The sequence below is a fragment of the Podarcis melisellensis genome (assembly GCF_964234715.1).
Source record: "Podarcis melisellensis genome assembly, chromosome: 4".
Taxonomy (NCBI): Eukaryota; Metazoa; Chordata; class Lepidosauria; order Squamata; family Lacertidae; genus Podarcis; species Podarcis melisellensis.
The window spans coordinates 51985757-52011297 of record NC_138531.1 but is presented as its reverse complement, the minus strand read 5'-3'; positions in this window follow the sequence as shown (position 1 = coordinate 52011297).

The following is a 25541-nucleotide window of genomic DNA, read 5'->3' as shown; positions in this document are numbered from 1 at the left end:
GCACAATATTGCTCTTCAATAGCAGATACTCAGTAGCATGTTGTTTTTCAGCATGAAGGTACCATGTAACCAGTAACCATTGATGTTACCTTTTTCCAGCATACATACTTTGGTCAATGGGGACATTTTATCAGCATTTTATCACATGCTTGTGAGATAGTAAATGCCGCAAAACAAATTCACAATACCTTTCTATAAGACTGCACTTCATTTCCAGTACAGTGATCCTGTGGTCAGTAAGTTTTGTCTGCAAAGCCAGCTGACAGCATGATGATATTCTAGTTGCCAGATACCAAGGATGAAGCATCCACAAAGATAGGAAACTCGGGCTTGTGGCAAGAAATCTTTCTTGGCTCTGTCAGAAAAGATGTGTTTTGGTCACTCACCTGAATGAACACATGAGAAGGGTTTTCAAATCAAAAAAAGAATTGAAGAATGCAATCTTTCTCATTGCAGCTTCTAATTCCTCTCAGAGAAAGTTAGTATTGAATATTAACAGGCATAGATTAAATTAATATTCACACACCCCATCCTGTTGGGTTAGGACTCTTATTTTTCACAACTCCTATCCAGGGGCAAAGAGCACATAGCAACTTATTTGAAATATTTTTAGGGAATCTGTGCTTAAAGAAGTCTCTTTTTCTTCTTAAATACTGGACCATATCACACTTCCCGCTGACCTTGTAGATAATCAACAAAGTCTGCTGCTGTGAACAAGGCAAACAAAAAATTGAAGGTCAACAGTGCCCTCTTAATATTCAGATCTGTTTAATTTATTTATGATTGTTATTTTTTTAAAGAACAAATATCTACATTTGTAGTGGAACACATGATCTCCATGGATGTATGCAGTCAACAAGAACTTCATATCTCATATACATCTATATTTAATGCAGTGGGTATAAATCACAATGAACTGCTTTTAAAGTAATTTAAGTACATTCTCCCATTGACCTGGCTTCCATTTTGTTGAGAATAATAAACGTACATGTTTAGCTATGTATGGGGAATTCCATCCTTTTGTTGATTTCGTGGTTCTTGCTGGTGGGGAAATGAGACAGCAAATCAGATTATTTCTGGATACAGTATCTTATTTTAAAAATCATATTGAATCTTTTTTTTTAGGTTTGAGCAATTCTTCACATGCCCACTAGATGCCACTGTGATATTAGCTCAATTACCTGTGGGGTGTAGTGCCCCTTATATTAAAAAGTTGTCCTCTTGAACTTGCCTGTTCTGCAGCCATGGTGTTCCCCTCTATGGAATAGCTATGATTCATTCTGCTGCCTGTCAGTAAGTGTTCTGGAGATGCAAAGAGCTAAAAAATTGCTGCTCTTGCTAAACAGGCAAAGGGAATAAGTTTAGAAATGGCCGCTTGATTTCTAAAATGAGAGGTGGTAGGACTCAAATCTACCTAGAAGTCACATTCTCTGCTTGGGAGGTTTCCTCACAATCCAGGCTAAGACTAGCAAGTGGGGAGGAAATAAGAACTTAATATGTCCAGAGGCATTGTCACTGTAAATAGCACTGCTTATGGTTCTGATCCCTTATTGCAAACTTTATTGAATACCTTATTGAGTTCCACACATACACCATGAAGAAGGGATGGGGAAGCTCTGCCCCTTCAGATGCCACTGGATGACAATTCCCATCACCTCTGGCTCTTGGCCTAACAGCTGAGGCTGACACAAGTTGGAGTCAGCATTGTCCCAGGTTCCCCATCCTTCCAGTAAACTGATATATTTGGTACAGTTTAGTTCAAACAAACAACTCAAAAAGTTTGCTGTATAGTTAAGAAGCTTTACTCAGGGCTTTTTTTCAGCAGGAACTCACCAGAACTCAGTTCCGGCGCCTCTCAGGTGGGCGCCATTACCATTCTAAGAGAACAAGGGAGGTGTTCAGGGGGAGTTCCAACACCTCTTTTTCTAGAAAAATAACACTCATTTTACTGAAAAAATACCATTAAGGTCTGTAGTAGATCATTCAAAACAAATTATAACCATCCTGTTACATAGCTGTAAACACAGCGTATTATACTAACAGTACATCTTGTCTTGGAAAGGCTACCAATCATTTATGGTTGGGATCAACAATGGCATGGTGGCTGGTGGTTGCATGCTAAAACCTTCTAGTGTTGCTGAGGCATTGCTTTTCTCTAATTATCTGGAAGCAGAATTAACAAGAAAGCACTATTCAGCACTTACTATAGCCCAGCCTATACAGTGGTACCTCAGGTTAAGCACTTAATTCGTTCTGGAGGTCCGTACTTAACCTGAAACTGTTCTTAACCTGAAGCACCACTTTAGCTAATGGGGCCTCCTGCTGCCACCGCGTCACCAGAGCATGATTTCTGTTCTCTTCCTGAAGCAAAGTTCTTAACCTGAAGCACTATTTCTGGGTTAGCGGAGTCTGTAACCTGAAGCGTATGTAACCCAAGGTACCACTGTATTATCCTGCAAAGCCAAAGCCTCTCCTATAATGTTTCCCCACAAGTATGTTCCATTCAGCAAAAGTCATTTCCAGCATTAATGTGCCTTTAATTATTTTTTCCTGTTTTCAAGTCCTCCCTACAGTATTTTCTTGCTTCCTGCTGATTGTGGCTGAGATTGGCAACAAATAGTATCTTAAATGCCCCATGAAAAGTTTATCTTAATTGCTTCCAATGTTGGTTTCTGTTCCCACCGTGGGGTTTTAATGGTTTCCTTACCTCACTGGTTTCCTTACCTTATTTTTACATTTACATGTTATCAAAATGGCAATATTTCAATATTTAAGATGAAAATGTGAGGAAACGAGTAACTCATGTGTCTCCCGAAAAAATTGCCATGGGGGAAATTAAGGGCCCCTTTGGAACAAAAGGCAGAACACTTTATTTAATAATGAATAAAGGAACAATTAAGGCTGCAAGCCTCTATCTATTTACATAGATATTTTGGATTTACTTCTGTGTAGACATCCATGCACTATAAGAGATTACTCAGAAGCCATAATATGCAAATAGGAAACTTTTAATTAAATGTATAGACTGCTGAGAGTGTTTTACCTATTTCTGCTGGATACTTTATTTTACTGCAACAAAATAAAACATGAAAGAAGACAGAAAACATTGGACTTCAGTTATTTGGCAATGTCTGGATTCTCTTTAAACAGCGAGTGAACAAAGGGGTGTTAATTTCGGAGAAGGGGGCTTACATAGAAACAAGCTGCATACCTCTATTGGATTTATTGGGTTGATTCCCAGCTGCAATCACATCACAAATAACAGGTAAAGGAGAAGCAGAACACAACAGATGGAATAAAACAGGCTACATAACCTTGCGGAAGTTAATCTTACACCAGCTAGTTTGGAAAATTTAAGGGTAGAAATGTAAGTATTTAAAATCAAGCATGTAGAACTGCACCCTGACTGCTAGGTGGCAACTAAGGAGGAAAATGGCATCAAAACCTGATGTAGGCTTCTTCCTCTAGTCACTTCCTGCTTGTGACTTCTAGATTTCCCCTCCATTTCAGGAGCAATTCAGGTTTGAAAAGCCCACCAGACCTTTCAAGGGAATCCTCCTGGTCTGATTCTACCTGGTCCATAGTCTTTACCACTGCTAAGCCTATGTCCTCATATACACCAGACTTACAAACCTTTGTCTACCTAAGGAATCTCCCAAGTATATAGAAACTGCTACCTTATTTTCAGGCAAAATCATTTTGCTCTCAGACTGGTAGTCACACAGACACCCAAGTTAATTATTAGACAGAATGATAATTATGAGATGATCCTGAACCAGCCTGTTGTATCATTTCAGACTGAGTATAATTAGATTCAGAAACATCAAAGTATATATATGATTAGAAGCAAATATTAAGCTTGGCTCTCACTTTCTTACAATTCCTTTGGAAAGTAATTTCTTTTAGATCAGAATATGGAATATGTTCGTTCATGGCTTGGCCTTACAATGAAAGCCACTGCTGAATAAATTTCTAATCTGTCTCTCTGTGATTGACAGATATCCAAAATATACTTTAAGGTCTGAAGGATTCCTATAACAGAGTTCTGATGCAATTCACCCGAATTTGGTTTACATGTTAACAACAGGGAAATTCATTAATTCAGCCACTTTCACTATTTGTGGGTCTACTTTAAAATTCACAACTGAATCTTCAACCCTAAACTTGCTGATATTGGCACTGGGTTGCAGTGAATGGAGGGCCTCACATGCGTCTGTGCAGTAGGAAATACCTTCCCTGTACCAATGGCAGGGCAGCCAAAGTCTTTGAAACAATCTCCACTCCAAGAATCTGCTTTGTGTTGTGATCTGTCGTGGAAAGGCACTACATCTGTAAAAATATTCAATTGCGAATATCTGATTACAAGACTGAGGCCATTGCTTATATGCATCACATTTTTTTACTTTTGAGGATAACTTCATGTCCAGCACACTTTTGGTACTGTCAATTACAACATGTATAAAACTGTAGCACAGACCTGAATAGGCCTATCCATCATATGCAAACGGCTGTTTCCCTGAGCCAGGGCAAATTTTCATTTCTTCTGACCTTTACAAATATGGGTTTAACATGGTGAAAATTACTAAATCCACTCCCCACCCGCCCAGCACAACAGACCTGTCAAGCCTGACCTTTGGTCAAAGTCTGTCATTTTGACAGCAAACTGATAGCTACCCCACTGTGAAAGCCGACTCTAGCTTTTGACAAAAATGAAGGTCAAAATGAAAATTGGACATCCTCCATTTACACATAAACGGTAATATAATGTTTCACACTTGATCAGCTGTGTCTAGGAGAATCCTTTCACAAGGTTGCAAGACGAATAAAACAGTGGCATTTGCCCAAGAAATAGAAGGGATTCAAAAAGTATGAAGTTTGTGGTGGTTCTCTCAAGCAAACCAATCCTAGCAAGCAAAACAAGACCTCGTGCATTTGATAGTCTGTGTGCTGGTAAGATTATTCCCTTAGTTGCTATACAAAAGTTGACTCCTGTGCTTACATTTAGGTGGTTGCAATGCTTTGGAAATCTATCTCTAAACAGTTGTTAGAGTTAGGAAGATGCAATCATGGGTAACAATAGTCGACATCTCTCATAATATAAAGAGAGCGAGAAATCACCCAGGCTGAATGATTAGAATAATGTGTGCACAGGCCCACACAGTAACTTTAGCACATCCCTAACTGGATGTGTATTTGACCATTAGCATTCCATTGCAAATTGTCCCAGCTGTATTCAAGCAGCAAAACAGGAAACAAGGTGGCAATCAGGAATTAAATGGGCATGATGGATTATTTCCTATAACGTTCATCAATTTGCCCCACTTGTCATCTACCTTTTTACCATTTTGCTGTGTGTTTATAATCTTACATGTCTCCTGCTACAGACAGCCCTGAGTCAATCTGTGCATAATTGTGGCCATCTGAAAGCTCAGTGCTGCTTTGTTTGAAGACCTGGTTAAAATAAATCGATTAAGAAGTCTTTGAGTCCCTACAAACTTTCTCCCTTTCCCTGTTTATATCACCAGGCAAAAGCTTGCTTCAGAGTCTCTTCCCTGAGTCTATGGGTGCACCCTGAGCTTTTTCCTATGATACTACAAATATGGAACTCTCCCCTTAATGAGGTCAACCTAGTGCATTCTGTATATAAGAAGAAGAGTTTGGATTTGATATCCCGCCTTTCACTCCCCTTCAGGAGTCTCAAAGCAGCTAACATTCTCCTTTCCCTTCCTCCCCCACAACAAACACTCTGTGAGGTGAGTGGGGCTGAGAGACTTCAAAGAAGTGTGACTGGCCCAAGGTCACCCAGCAGCTGCATGTGGAGGAGTGGAGACGCGAACCTGGTTCCCCAGATTACGAGTCCACCGCTCTTAACCGCTACACCACACTGGCGCTCTCTCTCTCTCTCTCTCTCTCTCTCTCTATATATATATATATATATATATTGAGGAAAGCAACTAAAACATTTTTTCCCAACAGGCATTTGGAGATTGCTATGTACATAAGAAGAATCATCCTGTTCCATCTTGTCCACCAGTCTATTCTCACAATGCCAATAGGAAGCCCAAAGCTCCACTGTGGAGCACCAGCAACTGGCAATATACTGTTTATATTTTAATATTGTGTTATATATTCTTGTTTTATATAGAAGTCTGTTTAGTTTGAACTGCAACACATCTTTGTGTTCCGCTATAAAGACAGAAAAGAAAATGTGTTTGTTGGTGTATGTATTCCTTTTCTGCTTGGTACAACTATCAATTGAAAATATATTTCTGGGTGTCTGTTTTGCGCATGCATGTTTCTCATTTTAGAAATTTCTGGTGTTGATTATAGGGGTAACCAAAACTTCAGACAAAGTACAGAAAATAATCAAATTATTCCATGATTGAATGTACATTCTGTTCAGGGCATCAGGAAACCAAGAATAGAATTGGATCTGATTCACGCATCCTGAACATATTTCTGAACTTGTTCACACATTCTTAATTCATGCGATAAAACAGATTTAAAATATGTTAAATATGAGTTGGATGTGTAGTGTCTCCCCCGCCTCCCCTGGGAATCAAACTATAACACAACACAACATGTTTCACTAGAGGGCAGTGAAGCAGGAGGTGCATACATGGAAACAGCTGCTCTTAATAAGCACTTGAAGAAGGGAAAAACCATGCAAGAACAAGGAGAACAGGAGAAACATCTGTAGAATATTCAGAAGACCACCAATAGTGAAGGCTGGAAGAGGTGGGAAACAGGGGAGCCCTGATCTCCTAGGAATAGCATAGCTAGGCTATCCTTATGTGCTTGAACACTTACAGCCAGTTTCACAACTCAGTTATGCTAAAGTATATGGACTTAACCCAATTTGGTTGACATCCATGGCATCAGATGGGCTAAAATCCAAATACTGTAGCTCACCTTGTCTGTGATTTAGGCTACAAGGTCCTGCTTAGTTTTCTGCAAGAGGCAGCCAGAAATAGTTCCATTTATTTAAAGTAAAAATCAAACACCACCAACACCTTAATGTGTGTAACTGTAATACTGAGCTGCATGTTATGTTCCATATCTAAATGATCACCCAATACTGCTCTCTTCACTGAAGTGTCTTGTGTGTTCTTGTACAAATGCGTAACCTTCATAGCCATGCAGTCTTTATCCAGTAATGGCTACCTCCAGTTTTCAAGGCGAGAGTCAAAGCCTGCTGGCATCATTTTGGAAACATATATGTAGAAAGCATCAATTTAGTCAGAGAGCAGAAACATCTATTGCCAGACAGAAGCATCCCACATTGTAATGATAATTATAACTCAGAATTTCTATATTCAGCATTCATTTAGCCATGACTGGACATATGCTTTCCAATGCCAGTCTGCTTACGGTAATTCAGTAAACATATTTCCTGAACTGCATAATATTAATTTTTAAATAAGAACTTCATACCGATAGAATTCATAATTACCTGGCTCACAATACGATTTTCTTCTTCAGCATGTAATGTTCTCTTGTTTTCTGAACCGAATGCCGCTTATGCCAACAATTATTTTCAAGCTTGGATCATAGTTGCTTGTTTGTTTCAAAACATTTGAATGCCCTGTTTTATATTAATTTCAAAAGCTGTTCATGAACTAGAAAAAATATGTATAAACTTACAATCTAAATAAACCAAATAACAATAAATTGGGGGACACAGCAAGAAACAACACAAAATCCATATAGGAGCTAGAAAAGAAAGTAGAGAATCTCCAAAGATGAACTAAAAGTGGGGAAATGTGCAGAAACTTAGCAGGATAAAGACTGTAAGGATGATGATGATGGTGGTGGTGGTGGTGGTGATGATAATGATTTTGTTTATACCCTGACTGTCTGGCTGGGTTTCCCCAGTCACTCTCTTGTAGAGAGCCTCACAACCCTGGGGCCACTACTGAACAGGCCTTGCTCCTAGCAGTGACTTAACAAATCTCATAGGGTTGAATTTGGAGCAGAGCCATGTCAGGAGATCAGAAGACCAACTGCAGTGACATGCACTTACACTTTATTAGCTAGTGTTGTGGTCCATCCCAACATGGGAGTCCCATCACTAGTGTTGAAGTAAGATTCACCTGCCAGCCCAGTCAGTAGCTGCGTATGGAATAGGGTACGGGGGAGAATAACAATACACCATCTTGTCCTTTTCCTCATGGAGGAAAATGTCTTGGGCCTGACAGCACTGAGTCCAGCAGGCTAGAAACCCCTGAAAGGGCAGACCCCCTCACAGAATCAATGTGGGTGGTGATATTGGGCCCCTGATCAAAATGTTCAGGGAGATCTAGATGAAGAATGGAATTAAGGAAGCACCCAAAAGAGAAAATGTTGTAGTAATGGGTGGCTTCAACTATCACACATAGACCAGTTACATATGTGTTCCAGTCACGACAAAGTGGTACAATTTCTAGATAACCTGAATGACTATTCCCTAGAATATTTGAACAGACCAGAGGGGCAGCAACTGTGGACTTGATCCTGAGTGGTGCCCAAGACAAGGTGCAAGATGTGTTTTTGAGCCAATTGAGAGCATGGACAATTTGTGGAGGACAAGGCCATCAATGGTTTTTAGTCATGAGCAGGCATAGGCAAACTCAGCCCTTCCAGGTGTTTTGGGACTACAACTCCCATCGTCCCTAGCTAACAGGACCAGTGGTCAGGGATGATGGGAATTGTAGTCTCAAAACTTCTGGAGGGCCAAGTTTGCCATGCCTGGTTATGAGGGTTATGCTGTGGCTCTACAGCTGAAGGCAGTAATTACGCCAAATACCAGTTGCTGGAGACCACAGGAGGGAAGAGTGCTCTTGTGCTCGCATCCTGCTTGAGAATTTCCCACAGATATCTGATAGGCCATTATGAGAATAGGATGCTGGACTAGATGGGCCACCAGCCTGATCCAGCAGCCTCTTCTTATATAATTATGCTCCCTTTAGAAGAGGCATGGCTTTTCGATATTGTGAAGGCTGGAATGGCTCAGCGTAAGTGAGTTGGCAGCCTCTCGTCCACCTGTAATAGCGATTGAAACAGTACACTTTTAATGAGGCTGACAACCACTCAGCTGTTACTCACTAAATAAAACCAGGCTGTTCCGTCTAAAAGTTATGAAATAAAACCAGTGGTGGTAACCAGAAATGAAACAACTATGGACATTCTTGCAAGTGAAATGATGAGTAAATTGCAATATGGAAAGAAAAAGTTGGTTGTTCGTCACAAATGCAATAACTGTCTTGGCCTGGACCACCCTGTCAGCATGTCAGCTTTAAAATATTACTTTTGGAATACATGAAAAATTGCCAACTTCTCACCATGGCTTTTTGATTTATGGCTGGTTCCTCAGAGATTGATTAGTTTATTTTGTTTTGTTACCTGGAATGAATGATGGACATTAAAAAAAAAAACCACCTTAACTTTGGATTCACTGTAAATGAGATAATTTTAAGGGACCTGTTTGGTTGTTGCCCAAATAATTGGACTTTATTATTACCTTCCCAGCATGTATGAATGATAGGTCTCCAGAGGGCCTAAATGGCTTCAGATGATGTTTCTTTAGTATTTCAGTGTTGTTCATCTGCACTGCTCATACAGGAGCTTTTACCAGATGGCCCACCAGCCTCATAATGACATTTCACATTTCCTATATATTAGTGAAGTCCATTTGAAATCACCGCTCTTGAAGTAACTTTCTACTGAGTTCTTTCTTGACCAGAAGAAATGAATATGGTCCAAAAGGTTTGTGCTAATGGGGCAAAGTTGCTGGTGCAATTAGCAAAACATCCTCAACCAAAACAGCTACTGGTGTCCACGTTAAGCAGTTGAAATAGAGATACTAGGAAAGCAGAGAAAAATGAAAATATAGATATGATCTATTACTATATATAAGACCCAGGAGTTTCAGCTTCTATATGCCACTATAGTCCTCAAGATGTTCTTCTTGGGTTGTCTATGAAAGACCATGGGTAGATACCCTTTGTAGTAGTTACTTCAAATATTTTCCTTTGTTTTGCTCACCTAGATAGAAGTGGTTCACTATCAATTAACTTCACCTGAGCAGTATTTTTAAGTATCTATTCAACACATACTCTTGTGCTTAATGCAACTCTGTCAGGGGCTGGACTGAGGAGGAATGGTGGAGGCTGCCACTCCTTCTCCCGAACCTTCCCGACAAGAGGAGGACATTATAGATTTAGAACAGTGGTTTGCAGAAGGCCAGAGTTCAGAGGCTGCAGAGAGGAAAAGCTGGGAAATATTGGTAGAAGAACAGCAGGAAGAAGAAGCACTGGGGGAGAGACTGATGACAGACTCAGTGTCTTTGGAAAGCATTCCTAAGTGTGCACACCCCTCCCAGGACTAGGCAGGCATTGAGAGTAGTAGAACAGAAAGCTCAAAGGTAGAAAGCTCAGATTGGCCGGCACAGGGATGATGTAGAATAGGAGAGACGGAGGGGGGTTAAACTTTACTCGGAGCAACGCCATTATCTTAGGGAGACTTCATTCCTTCATCTCTCTCTGTGCATAGCGAATAAATTACTTGGTAAGAATTCTTCTTGTTTATCTGTTTTTTGGCCACTAGGGGAGGGATCCAATTCCCTGAAGCCTAGCAAACTCTTACTTTATTTTTTAAAGAGATGCATGGGTGAGTGGCTGGATGGGTGGACAGACAGACAGACAGACAGACAGATTCCTAAAGTGGTAGAATGGACTGTACCACATCCAGACTGCAGGTGAAGGATCACACTTTTGAATGTTCCATTATGGGAGATATTTGAAACTAGCTATATAAAGGTGTCCATGTGAATAATTGTCGGGTGATGCGCTATGAAACAAGGTGGCAGTGTGTGGAGACAAGACGTATAGGTCATAGCCTGGACAGGACTTAAAATCCCAGTCAGGACCTGAACAATTACTGAAACTATAAAGAGAGCAATAAAACATTGCAGCCTGAATGCATCGGCTTGTTTTGATAGCAAGGCATCTTCCAACTAAAAACCAAACCCTCTTTTCTGCTTGTTCATTGCATTCATAAAAGGTCTGCTTTGGCAAGAAGAGGGGAAAGGAAGGGGGGGGAGAGAGAAATGCTTCCCCCCTCCTCCCTTGCATTGAATATAAATAACTTGAGCAGGAAGGAGCTGGCAAGTCACATTAATCATGTGGGCAGGAATATATTTTATTTCGTAAATTGTTTTAATAAATCCAAAAAACATTCAACACGGTCCTACTTATTAAGGGAGTTTTTATAACATGGCACAGACACCTTTCTTTTCGTTCTCTAATGTCCTGAGTAGTTTTTTAAGAGGGGGTTAGGTAATTCATGTAAGATTAAGAGGTTTTTATTCCACAATCCTGGCTCTGAACCCCATGTAAAAGAGTCCATTAAAGCCCAACAGGTCAAGCTGGGAAGGCTCCTCTGCTTTAGAGATCTCTGGTCAAGTCCTCTGATGGTGGCCTGGTGGCAGGTCTTGCATAAGTACTTTGGTATCCATGTAATATTAGAGGTGCTACTGAGTCTAATGGGACACCTGGCATGTTCATGTATGTCCACACTGTCAAACAGTGTTTTATTAGCGTTAGTTATCAGCAGGAGCCCACCCATTAGGCAGTTGCTTAACATTTCAACAAGATTTCTCCTCAATCCCACCCATTTAGCTTGAACACAACCGGGGTGGAAGAAGCATTACTCCTGCAAAACCTTAGAATTCAATTTTAGGAATGATATGAAGTCATACTATCCAATACAGAGATTTCCTCTCTTTTTCATTTTAGGTGGCAGATAAAAACAACATTGTTCACTGAAGGCACGTGTTTTATTTGGATGCTCTATTTTTTTTAATCAGTTGATTGATTGATTGATTGATTGATTGATTGATGAATTTCACTTTTAAACCAACTTTCCCTCCAGGGGATCCCAGAACAGTGTTCAAAATAACTTGGTGTCTACTTGCTGATTTATTATTGCTGCTCTTATTTGGTATGTTGAAGAAATGAATGTCATAATCTAGCCTTTGCCAACCTGGTGCCCTCCAGATGTTTTGGAGAACAACTCCCATCATCTGCAGCCTGTGCTGCTGAGGCTGATGGGAGTTGTTGTCCCTGACACCTGGAGGCTGCCAGTTTGGCAAAGCATGTCATAATCCATGACTTACGCTTCTCCTTTGGCAAACCCAAGCCCTCACTTATCCAAATAATCCCGCCCTCTGATATAAGCTAGATGCTTGTGACAGGACTATGTGATTCTCCAGGTACTGAGAAAATGCAGGCAATATTTGCATTTCACGTGTATAGATTGCAACTGCACTTGTTGAAAATATTTATACCCCATAGCTCTGCACAGTAGCCCAAAGCCAAGCAAGTAGTAGTTTCCCATTGGTCCAATGCACAGTAAATTGTAATAATGTATAGAAAACATATCAGTTCACAATCTACTTAGATGGCAAAAAGCCCTCCCTGTGTTCTTTATTGAGCCCAGAATGTATTTATATGCCGTCTGAGCCAGTTGAAATGGAGAGTCGATGTTTCAATACATGCTACTTAAATTTCTGTATTGGGTAACTGTCCAAAGACTCGGCTAACTTGGCAACATGAGCTTAAAGTGTCATAAAACGAGAAAGATGTATATGGTGTTGAAATATGAATGATGAGGAAAGCCCAGCCTCAATGCCATCAAAAGAAATGTAAGTTTTCTTTAAACAGCATAAACAGCTAGTTCTCTCATAAATGACTCAAACTGCTTTTAATAGCTTCTTTCTTCCTTATGATTACTAAAAAAAAGAAAACACCCAGAGCTCTATTGAGAAATATATTACACATGACAACCAAACTAGACACACAGCCTGATCCTGTGCAGGTTTTTTTTTTTTAGAAATAAGCCCAGTTGAACTTATTCCTGTAAGTATATGAAAGGCTACAGCAGTTTCCCTTTGAATGCCTGTTGCTGGGGATCATGAGATGTTGCTATTGGACTTTAGGGCTTCTCATGGGCATCTGGTTGGTCACTGTGAAAATGGAATGCCTGATTGGATGGAACTTTGGCCTGATCCAGCAGGCTCTTAGGTTCTCATGCTCTAAATTCAGAAACCAAACTTCTCACCTCATCAATGCACTGCATTTGCCATCACAGACGCATGTTGTCCACAATATGGTATGGGGGAGACTGTGGGAAGGAACAGAGGAGATTGGTATTTGGGTATGGAGTAAAAGACAGGTATTTGCAAGACAGTTTGAGGAAACAATAGACATTTTGCAAACATCTTGGATTGTGGCCATTCATAAAAAAGTTCAATGCTACTACTGTGTATATCACTTGGAACAGACAACTAGCAGCTGGTTTAATCATTTTCAAAAAAAATATTCTAAGACAGAGAACGCAGCCTTCCTTGGAATTTCTAAAGTTTGCTAATGGTAAAAAATGGAAGAAGTGATAAAGTTACTACATTCATCAGTCATCCACCCCAAAACATTTGCAACTGATTATATTTTTCAGAGTTGGCACAGACTCATGAGGCTCCCTATAAGCAACTTTATGATCTGTGCCAAATGGAAGAAAACTAGAAGGTAATTCTGAAGCATGTACTAAAAAAGAAAGAAAGATACATTTCCACATAATGAAAAAGAATGGAGAGTAGCAGTGAGTTTGGTTTTGCCTAGCAATAAGGTATTCCAAGGAGGACCGCAAGATTACAGTTTTAAGATTGCAATAAAATGACTTATGTGTGTTCTAGTTCCTGTTTTCCTGTCTACCAGGAACTGTTAAAATGCATTTATTTGGGGCCCTGTGCTACTCTGAGTGGGCCACTGATAATTAAAAGAGGGAGGCAGAAACCAATAGCTTATCCTATGAGAAAAAGAATAAAAAAATCAGAGTTTAGAGCCAATGTTTTTGTTTGTTGGCTTATTAGATTTTCACTGTTTACAATTGTTGGCATCCGTCTGTCTCAAGAGACAGTAGTGTGAGCATCCGGGGGTGAAATCAAACTGCTGGAGAATCACAGGTAACTCTGCTGCCGTGTTGTTTTTCCTGCATTAGTAGCACCGAAGTGACCTCTCTGGGATGGAAGCTTGGGCAGTGTGTATGGAGCTCCTGGGCTGCCCAGATGAAAAGACCCCCTCTCAGCCTCACTGATGTGGTCCAAAGGAAAGCAGAACAATACATTTGGCACCAGCGTTGCTGCAGGAATTTCTGGAAGGAGGAATACAAGACACAATCCAACCATTTTAGGGACTCCAGATTTGTGTAGGGTTTAATCCCGGGCCTTTTCTTCTACCAAATATGTTCTACAGGCCACGATAATGGATTTTTCCTCCAGTTTAGGATTTCCTGAAGGTTTAGGATTAGGCTGGTGTTATGTACTGAGTTGAATAGGATCCAAAATGAAGCAGTCTGATTGGTCTGCAGGAGCCACCCAATCTAGCTCCAGAAGTGAATCCACAACCTGATTGGCCTACAGGAGAAATCTGGAATTAGCCAATCACGTGCAGCCCATTGTGTAAATAATGTATATAAAGCAGACACTTTGGGGGAACTTTCATTCCTCCTCCCACTATGAGCTGAATAAAGAACATGAAATCCACTCTCAACTACGAGTATATTTCAGCTACCTTTCCAGGTTGATGAGCCCCATCTGCTCTTCATTTTCCTCTACAGCACGTGCAGAAACCACCTTCTTGACCACTGAACCCACTATTGATCTCATCTGCCCAAATCACTGGATTCTGTCTTCACATGCTGGGGAAGTTCCTAACTCAATGAGGGTTTGAGACCCATCACTTGGTATAGCTGGCAAGTTGAAGCCATTTCCTGTTTGCAAATGCACATATAATATGGGTCAAGAAGGCCACTCTTAACTAGTGTATGAGGAGTATTCAACTAAGTTTTGTTCAGAGAAGACTCACTGAAATCAGTAGGACTACCTTAGTCATGTTCATTAATTTTGATTTACTGGTACTCTATGCTGAGCAAAACTTAGTTGATACCACCCTCTTTTTGTTTTGCCACTGTGCGCTTTGTGAAGTTGCCTTTAGGACTGGAAGGAAGAAAGGGTTCTGACTCCCATACATTTCATTGAAAATCTGCACAATTTATATATCAAGATTACAGATGGACCAGATGCAACACACGTTTTGCAGGAAATTGTGGGAAACCCAAAATTAGATTGTAATGTGTGATGATACTACACACACAGGTTTCTTGTTGCCTATACACACAGTGAGGAAAACCACATGTCGTATGAGCACACATTATAAACTACAGGTGGGTTTTCCATTATTTCCTAAGCAGAAATATTTTCCATGTGAGAAGTCCATAATGTGTGAGGCAGCTGTTTACCTTCCTTTAAGCAAGGAAATAACTGAAATTTACAGCTGGCCCTGACTTGTCTCACAGAGAAATACCTCACACATCACAACAGAATTGGGGGACCTGGTGTCCTCCAAAAGCTGTTGGACTCCAACACCCATCAGCCCCAGCCAACATGGTGAAGGGCCAGTATGGTGAGAGCTGTAGTCCAATAACATCAGAAGGTCCACAAACTTCCTACCCCTGCATGAAACATTCAGACTGCAATCCTAAAATATGCACTTACTTAGGAGTAAGCCTCACTGAACTCAGTGATGCTTATTTCTGCAGGTACATGAATAGGACTGCACTGTAATCCTACATGACAGAAGACAGAACGTGTCTTTCTAAGCCATGTTCTTCTTCGTGTTCTCTTCCTCATTCCTCATAGTTCTCACACAGCCCCTTCAATTGTTCTTCACGTATCATTGTCTTCAGATATTTTCTGCCTGCCTATGCACACAAAGATAACAGAGATGAAAACATTTTTGCAAAGCAATTTCTCCAAGTATAATGCATTTTTGTATGTTATTTGCATTGATTTTATGGACACTTTAATACAGTGTGTGCATTTTTGGGATGCATTAGTTGGATGGAGGACTGCACTGCAAACTTTTGAAGGATGGCTGCCTTTCCGTTCTCAAATTGTTTCAGAACATGTGAATTAGGTAGATTCTCCTTCAAATGTAAACTGAGTGAAATTCTTCCTATTATAGTTCTGGCCATTGGCTTCTTGGGAAGGCAATATATCTAGAGAACTTGTGAACAATAGCACACACTTAAGGAGTGAGCATTTCAACTCTCTTTGTAATCCTGATCTCCATCATATTGCCCTCAGTGTGGGGGGGGGGAGACCGAGGAAGGGGACATAAAGTTGGAGAAGAACAAAATTCATGACGAGGTGTGTGTGCACTCACTTAGGACCATCTTTGCAATCTGTAAGAGAAAGCAGAGTATTAGGAGGAGAAAATTCCATTCTGCACATATTCCAAGGTATTTTTTGTTTCTGGTTTCCACATTACAGAGTTGGGCCCTAGCAAAGAAACTGATTGCTGCTCTCAACCTGGAGTGCACAGTAGTGCACAACATTGTGGTTTATGAATAACTTTGTGGTGGCACTAGCACTGCATTAGTTTCCATGCTGTCCATTCTATCACTAACTGGCTTTGAAATAAAAAAGGATGCTTTTACCTGTGGCAGGTGATAGAATGTGATGATGTTTGTAGTCCTTTCCAATTCTCTCATTCTATAAAGATGGTGTTGCTTGCCAGTGGAGTACTTATAACCTGGAATGGTAGCTCTAAGCTAAACATGGCTTCTTTAACTTAAGAAGTTAAGTTGCAGACCCAGGTGAAAGGAATGCGCAACCATGCATGGAGGCAGGTCAAGGAAAGGAACACAACACAGAACATCAGTATTGGGTTAAAATAGGCCACAACTTTTATTGATTACAGAAGTAAGCAGGCTTTGGCGAAGGCACTGGTTTTGTATCTGGCATCAGCCAGCCCACCTGCTGGGTTGATCAAAAGGCTGGACAGACCCAGGATTGAGGGTTGCCCTATGACATATATCAAATTGGGGTGATTCTACCATTTGGAAGGGTGCTATGGCTCATCGGGCCCCCTGTGGACTCCCAAACAGAGTTGCCCCTTTCTGAACCCCTGACACCCAATAGGCTAAAGAGCCAATCCAATGCCAACCCAATGCCTCATCTGAAACAGGGAGGGTAGATGTGGAACCCAGTGTTGACCTGAGTAGTGAGACTGATAATGGCCTAAATATATAGGAAATAGGTGGGCCTGACCGAAAACTATGGCTCCCCGATCGGGCCATGGCTGTGCCAAGCCATAAACCACCAGAGTTCCAGGTAAGCAGCCATTATACAAGGCATTTGTGTAAATTCATCTAGATTTCACAGTCCTAACTGCATGAAAGTGAGACTTTTGAATGATTTCAAGCATGTTTACTCAGAATTCCCCCACTACTTTCTATAAAATGTATTTGCAATATTGTTAATCCTCTCTGCCAGGAAGTAAGCTCCATTGAACTCAGTGGGATTTACCTCCAAGTTAACGTATTTATGAGTGGCCAAAAAGTTTTAGATTTCTTGACCTGTCCTATTAGTCCTGCAGTCGGGCAGCTAATAATGCTTCATTGTATTTATTTGCTATATAGAAATTCTCTCTGTGTGTCTGTCTGTCTCTCTCTCTCTCTCTTTACATGCTGGGCACCAACCTGCCAAAATTCAACAGTTGTTAAGTCACACTGATCTCAAGAGAGAGATTTAAGCATGTGGTTTTGAAACCCTTGTTACTTTGGCTGCATTGTGCCACGATACACACATAATTGTTGAGACTCCTCCCTCCACACCGTTCTGTTGAAAATGTCTGGAATCAAAGTGACACTTCTTTAATAACACTATGAAAATCATTTTGTATCACGAGTCTTCATGTTTTACTTACATTATGCTTAACTGAATTAGTAAGCTGTATTTGGCTCAAAGATCCTTTAATGACTTAGTGAGTTTAAATAACTTATTAAATAACTTAATCCCGTTTTTTAAAAGGAGCTATATCTACACCAGAAAACTTATTTTATTTAACCATGGACTTAGTGACTTGGGAGATTAATACAGTATACCCCCCAAAATCATAAAGCAAAATTAAAGCATGGCAAATCACTCCTCCTTTGAGACTGGTGCCAAGCTCCTTTTGTGGTGTTCCAGTGAAACAGGACACTTTCACTCCAGTGGCTAGTAAAGTCACACAGAAAAGAAAGTAATGTGACCAAACTTTTATTTTCAGAGCATAGCTGGGATTTCAGCCTTTCTGCACAAGCCCTCGACCATTACCATTTATTGCCAATTTTATGTTGTCGGTTTTATTGAATGATTTAGATAGTCCTGACTTGATCTTTTCCAAATGTGTACGATATGCAGCAACGTGCACAAAGTGTTTTTATATTCTCACTTTCATGCAGCCAGATCTTTGAAATCTAGATGAGCTTACGCAAAAGCTTTGTATAACCTTTTTAAAAAAAACAACCCCACATTTAATTTGAGAACTCATGTTTGGCCTGGCCTCGGCAACCTTTCTGAGCAGATTATAAATGAGAGGGTCTTACGTATGTCGGCAGTGAAAGTAGGAAGACATATGTCTGCCATCGGGAAGAAGGGGGATACTGGAACCAACAAGCTGACTAAGAGCTATTAAGCTCCTGGGAGTGTGAAGGTTAGGACAAAAGGAAATAGAGAATATTAAAGATGCAGGAACTGCATTTTCCAGAGCATAGTTTGTTTCCATTGTAGCCCTGGATTTCATCAACTACAATAACTCTACTTCAGAAAAAAAACAAGGACATTTAGAATAGCCATTCTACTATAATAGAGAAAACTAGACACACAAAGATACATAGATAAAATCTATTCCATTTCAATAGAAGAAGGTGTATGATAAAAGAGAGGGCTTTTTGGAAAAATATAGAAGGTTCATCCTTTTACTGAAATTCTCCAAGGCATAAAGTCTCAGTATAGAAACTCCCTTCTGGGACAATGTAAAGATTTTCAAGTGCTGCCTGGACCAGATTAATGGATGCAGAGGAATGTGCCTCAAAATATCAGTATCTGGTGATTTATATGTAGTCACATATTTTGAATCATTTAACCTAAGTTCATGAATCATAGAAAATTTACACCCAGATTTAGGTCTGTTTTTTTTAAAAAAAACTTCCTTAGTTTTGTAGTCAATAAAACACAACAGAAATGCAGCTTTGTATATTACACAAGCATAGCTTACACGAATCAATCATTGCCTATTTTTAGATATCTCTACAGTCCTGTGTTTACTACTGTCTTTCACTATTATGTTCTTCTTCTTCTTTGACAATCACTCATAGCCGAGGAAGATTGTCTTCCATAAACACGGTTTTAACAGTGAGTCCGTAAGTGGCTGTGGAGGCCAATTCTGGATCTACACGTCCTTCCACAGTGGGGACATTGGTTTCTGGGCAGGAGTTGATCACAGTGTGGATTTGCCAAGCATGCCTTCCTCTCAGCATGTTTCTCCCTTGCGTTCTGAGTTCAAATGTCTTCAAAGTCCATGACACCTTTGGTAAAAGCTGTTCTCTAACTGGAGTGCTTGCAGGTCAGTGTTTCCCAGTTGTCAGTGTTTATACTACATTTTTGTAGATTTGCCTTGAGACAGTCTTTAAACCTCTTTTGTTGACCACCAGCATTACACTTTCCATTTTTAAGTTCGGAATAGAGTACAGTGGTACCTCGGGTTAAGAACTTAATTTGTTCTGGAGGTCCGTTCTTAACCTGAAATTGTTCTTAACCTGAGGTACCACTTTAGCTAATGGGGCCTCCCACTGCCGCTGCGCCGCCAGAGCATGATTTCTGTTCTCATCCTGAAGCAAAGTTCTTAACCCGAGGTACTATTTCTGGGTTAGTGGAGTCTGTAACCTGAAGCGTCTGTAACCCGAAGCGTCTGTAACCCAAGGTACCACTGTAGTTGCTTTGGAAGACGATCATCAGGCATCCGCACAACATGACCAGTCCAACAAAGTTGATGTTGAAGAATCATTGCTTCAACACTGGTGATCTTTGCTTCTTCCAGTACACCTTCTAGTTCGCCTGTCTTCCCAAGTAATGTGTGAAATGTTTCAGAGACACCACTGATGGAATCTTTCAAGGAGTTGGAGATGGCGTTTATAAGTGGTCCATGTTTCACAAGCATATTGTAAGGTTGGTAATACAATAGCTTTGTAAACAAGCATTTTGGTTTCCCTTGTATGAATTTTGGTGAATACTACTTAATAGTAATGCTTCCATTCTTTAGCGTTTAAAGCAGAAAATGTCAGAACTGTGTGTGCCACTACGCTTGTCTTTGGGTTTATACATGTTTTTAGTCATACAGAAGCAAGCATTAGAAAAAGAGTAAATGATATATACAAAAAAGAATTCATTCTTCCAATTTTCCTTCTAGGATTAATTAAATTGTTAGAATTGTTTTTTCCCAGTATTTATACCCATAGAGCTCAGGGTGGTTCACAACATAAAATATAAAAACACAAAATACATACTAAAAATAATAACAAAGACAAACCAATTTCACAAATGGGGAGTCACTGCAGAAAAGATCCATTCTTATGTTGCCACCCTCTGGACCTCTCATGGAGGAGGCACACAAAGAAGGCCTCAGAAGGTGATCTCAGGGTCTGGGTAGGTTCATATGGAGAGAGGCGGTCCTAAATCCAGCTGCTGGGAGCAATTGTTGCCCACTGCTGCCTGCTAAGTTCACCTGGCCTACCCATGGAGGTGGCTTATCAGATGGCGTTTTGCCTAGGACCCACCCATACTTGGAGCCAAGTGCTACTCATGTGAAGCAGGAATGAAAGGTGTGATTGAGATATGAGAAATCCAACTAAAGAGAGAGGTTGCAATTGTAAATATTCCTGCTGCAAGCGGTGATACTAGGCTGCCATCCTAACCATGTCAACTCAGAAGTAAATCCCATTTAATCCAATAGGATTTACTCCAGGGTAAGTGGAGTTAGGATCGCAGCCTTAATTCTGAGCGAATAAGTCTCGTGTTAGGCTGCCAGTGATGCAACTTTAGACTAAACGTATTAGCGTTAGAACTTTTCCTCCCCTTTTTATGCATCAAAGCAGGATCACACATTCTCCCTCTCCACAGCTCTCTACGGCACTCAAAGCATCCAGCGGAACGACCAGGATCCCCAAGCAAGGCTTGTTATACAAAGATCCTATCTGATGGAATAAGACCCTGAGCTGGGTTTAACCCGGAATTTGTTCACATGACCCAGGGACCATCTGGCGCTTGCAGTGAATGCAAAGCAGGGAGATCAACTCGGAAGGTATTGACTTCAGAAAGTCAGGGAAACAGCTGCTTTTGTATCCATTTCAGGTAGACCAACCCACCCATATGTACTGGAGCGACACACTCTCAGCCCTTTCATCAAAGCATGAAAATGGTTGCTGTAATCATATTTTTGTGTGGACTCTGTGAGGAAAAACGTGGGCGTTGAAGAATTCAAAGCAGGAGAGATTCCCCGTTATCAATGTAGCTGGAGAGAAGAGGGAAGATCTGGGGTATCTAGGAGATTTGGGGAACTAAATAGAAGGGCATGGCTATGGTACACATTCCTAAGCGTGTTTACTGTAAAGTAATATCCTGATAGATGATAGATAGATAGATAGATATAGATGATAGATGATAGATAGATAGATGATAGATAGATAGATAGATAGATAGAAAGATGATAGATAGATAGATGATAGATAGATAGATAGATAGATAGATGATAGATAGATGATAGATGATAGATTGATTGATAGATGATAGATAGATAGATAATAGATAGATAGATAGATAGATAGATAGATAGATAGATAGATGGATAGATGATAGATAGATAGATGATAGATAGATAGATAGATAGATAGATAGATAGATAGATAGATAGATGATAGATAGATAGATGATAGATAGATAGATGATAGATAGATATAGATAGATAGATAGATAGATAGATAGATAGATAGATAGATAGATAGATAGATAGATAGATGATAGAGATAGATAGATGATAGATAGATAGATAGATAGATAGATAGATAGATAGATGATAGATAGATAGATAGATAGATAGATGATATAGAAGATTGATATAGATGCAGAAATACCATTAGAAAGAGCAAAGTAGACAATGACAACACAAGTGTTTCAGGCTTGGATTACAGGAAATATGCTGGTATTTTCTACAGAGATTAAAAATTGACAAAGGTAGGAAGAGATTACAAGGCCATCACCCTGATCCTAAACATATATATTCTGGAGAAAAGCTATAAAAAACCTTTTCAGCCTGAGGGCCACACTGCAAATTTATGAATCATTACTTTCATCTAAACATAAATGCAGTACACATCATAGTAAGGAAGACTGTGACCAGGTGAGCAGATTTTTTTATATGTGTTTTTCCATAGAGGGTTTTTTATTTTATTATAACAATCTAATTTCTGATTTATTTATAGGGTGGGCTGTTTCTGTGTGAAGATCCACTCTATGTTTCTTCAGAGATCCCACTGGAAAAGAAAGGCAGGTCTATATTTTCTAGTCAGGAGCTTCAAAACCCAGGGCAGATACCATATTCCCTAATAGGTGCTATTGCAAAAGGACTGTGCTATGGTGGTGTAAGACTGTACTGAGCAGGAACTGTTGAAACTTCTTTCCCAAGCCATTGACGTAAGCAGCAGAAATTGGCAGCATCTGGGCACAGCAGTTGTTGGGTTTACAGGAGATAAGGAGGCTGAGAGCATCTGTGTAGCACCACAGCCTTTGCTGCAGAACAGGCCCTTGGAGTCAGAGGCCATTTTCCTGTGTGACCCTAAGAAGTGCAATTTTGAGCTTCTCTCACACTTTTCGGGTCTCACATGAATACTGTTAACACAAGACAGTTCTCCGAGGGGAAACAGAATGTAAATAGCAGCCAGTGCAGGTTTTTCATTCCCAATAAGAGCCAATTTAAACCTCACATGTAAAAATGACCTAAGTGCACTTGTAAGGCCTCTACAGTTGTAAGATTTTCCTACATGGGAGGACTTTGGGAATGATTCCCATAGAGGAATACCCATTTAAAGTGTTGCATCAGAACTGGCTTCCCACACGGATGTTTCAGAGACATCTGCAGCTGTGACCTGTCAAGAACTGTAATTAATTTTTCTGTGTGGGGAGGGGAGCAATTCCCAAACAAATTCTCCAGCTAAAGGTGATGTCCAGTGCTAGACATACTCAAGAGTAGACCTACTGAAATAATTTATGTTGCCTAATGTAGTTTCCAACACATACACATTCCCAGCTGCAAGTGCTGCTGGAGAGAAAGTTTTTAGGGGAAATTAGATTTAGAAGTGTTTAATTTGTCATGCTGATACATAATAGGAACATAGGAAGCTGCCTTGTCCACACTGTGTGGCAAAGGCTCTTCAGGACTTCAGGCAGGGTTTTCTCTCCCAGCCTTACCTGTAGATGAGCCAGGGACGTTCTGCATGCAAATCAGATGCCCTACCACTGAGCTACGGCTCATCCTCTGTTATTCTTTTCCAGATATGGGCAACTCCACAGGGTTACTTTCCAAAACCCTACATACATCAGTAGAATTGCATAAAATGCCTGTCAGCTCAACAAGGCCCTGTGCATCAACTGAGCTGGTCAAGGAAGCCCTGCTTTCCCTCCAGCTCACGCAAATCCAAAAGGTGGCGGGTCTTGCACAGCTGGTGTGTGGGGAAGCTTCTTCCCCGTGCACCAGCTGAGCAGGCCAAGAAGACCTGCTGCCCTTCTGGCTCATGCAAGTCAAAAGTGAAGCGGGGCTTCCCAGCTAACAGCTGACATGCGGGGGTGCAGCAGTAGCAAGCACTTTCTTGTGTGTCACCTGTTAGCCAGGAGCCTCAGCAAAGCCCCACTGTGCCTCCAGCTTGCGAGGAGACCCTTGCCTAAGCAAGGAGGTCTCTCCCCCCACTTCTAGGTTTCTGGAGCCCTGGGTTTCTGGGGCTGTGCATATGCAGGGTCCCGCATGAATTGAACATGCATAAATGGGGGGGGATGCCTGTAATGATCACATTTTAATTTCTTTGAACACCCATTTCAAAAATGAACTTTGAAAGATTTCAGAATTCTGTGTGCCAGCCCAAGCCATTTCTCCATGTGAGGCAGAGACACCTACCACCTACCTCAGCTACTACTTGTTATGTACTGAAGTTCTCACCCTGGGCCAGCAGGGGGATACTGTAGATAGTTCAGGTCCACATATGCAAATAAGGGATTGAAAGTGACGTTCAGTGATTGGATAGTTACAGAAAGTTGTTACAGTTACGTTGTACTGGAGCTCTATATAAGCAGGCTGGCTGAACCCTTCAGTTCAGTTCTGTTCTGACCTGTGAACAAACAAGAGCTGTTTGGAGAATCGCTGTGCCGTCTGATATGTTCACCCACAACTTAACACTACTCACTCAGTCTCACCAAGTCACTGGTGGTACAGAGAAGCCACCCAAGTCTCATGACCCATAGAGAAGCCTCACAAGACTTTGCCCAGTCTGTTCCAAGTATTTGTTAGATGAGGCTTAGAGGAGTCTTATTTTAGGTCTCTCCCCACATAACCCAGTCTCAGGCTGCCTCCCATTATTCAGAATTCATCCTGATTTCCTTGTACATAGATTACAAGGTGGTTAGACTATGTCTGGCTTTATTGAGTGTTCATTCTTATTTGTTTACAGAAGGATTATATGACAAGGATAGGGTTGCCATATTTCAAAAAGTAAAATTCCTGACACCCGTTTTTTTTAGGAAGATCCCAGAATTGTTGAGCTTTAAGGTTTTTGAGGGACAAACTACAAACCCAAATTGTTGCGCTTTTTTGAGGAAACCCCCAAAAGAGATTTTAAGCTTTTTGAGCTGTTTCCACTTCTTTTTTCCATCACGTTGCCATACATCCAGGTTTTCCCTGACATCTCCCCTGACGCCATTTTTATACCCGAAAACACCCAAAATGGTTTTACCCCACCATTTCATTGCATTTCCCCATCACTTTCTAAATGGCAAAACATCTGGTGGGAGTTAAAAGAGGATTTGTTGTGTGAGTGTAACAGAGCAAAATAATCTTCTTTAATGGCACAAATGTCTGGCTTGCGCTAAATAGTGGGAATGTGGAGATGCCCTCAGCCTGCCTGACCTGGAGTTCCATCTGCAGACCCAGCCAAGTGCTGGTGAACATGGAGTAACCCTGACCAGGCAGGAAATTCCCTTTGCTCATTTATTCTATCTCTTTTTGAAACATAGAAGCAGCTGAACCTCAGTCCAAAGAAAAAGCGAGCCCACCAGTGGCATTTCATTGCCTGGTCAGCAGTGACTTGTGTGGCATGGCAGGATGGTCAGTTGTCGGTGACTCAGTTTGCCAGCCTTCCCAGTCTGCCACCTGAGGCAAGAGGTTCAGTGTGGCTCATAGTAGGCCCATGCTACTCTGCATGGGAACTTTAGCCCCACTGCATGCACTGCCACTGATCAGCTATGCATGTTCACTATTGTTTCTTAAATACTATCTATATGGATAGTCTTAAACACTCTTATCTCCGCCTGTATTTCAGAACTATTCATTTCAGCATAGCCTGCTGACACTCTGGAGACACGG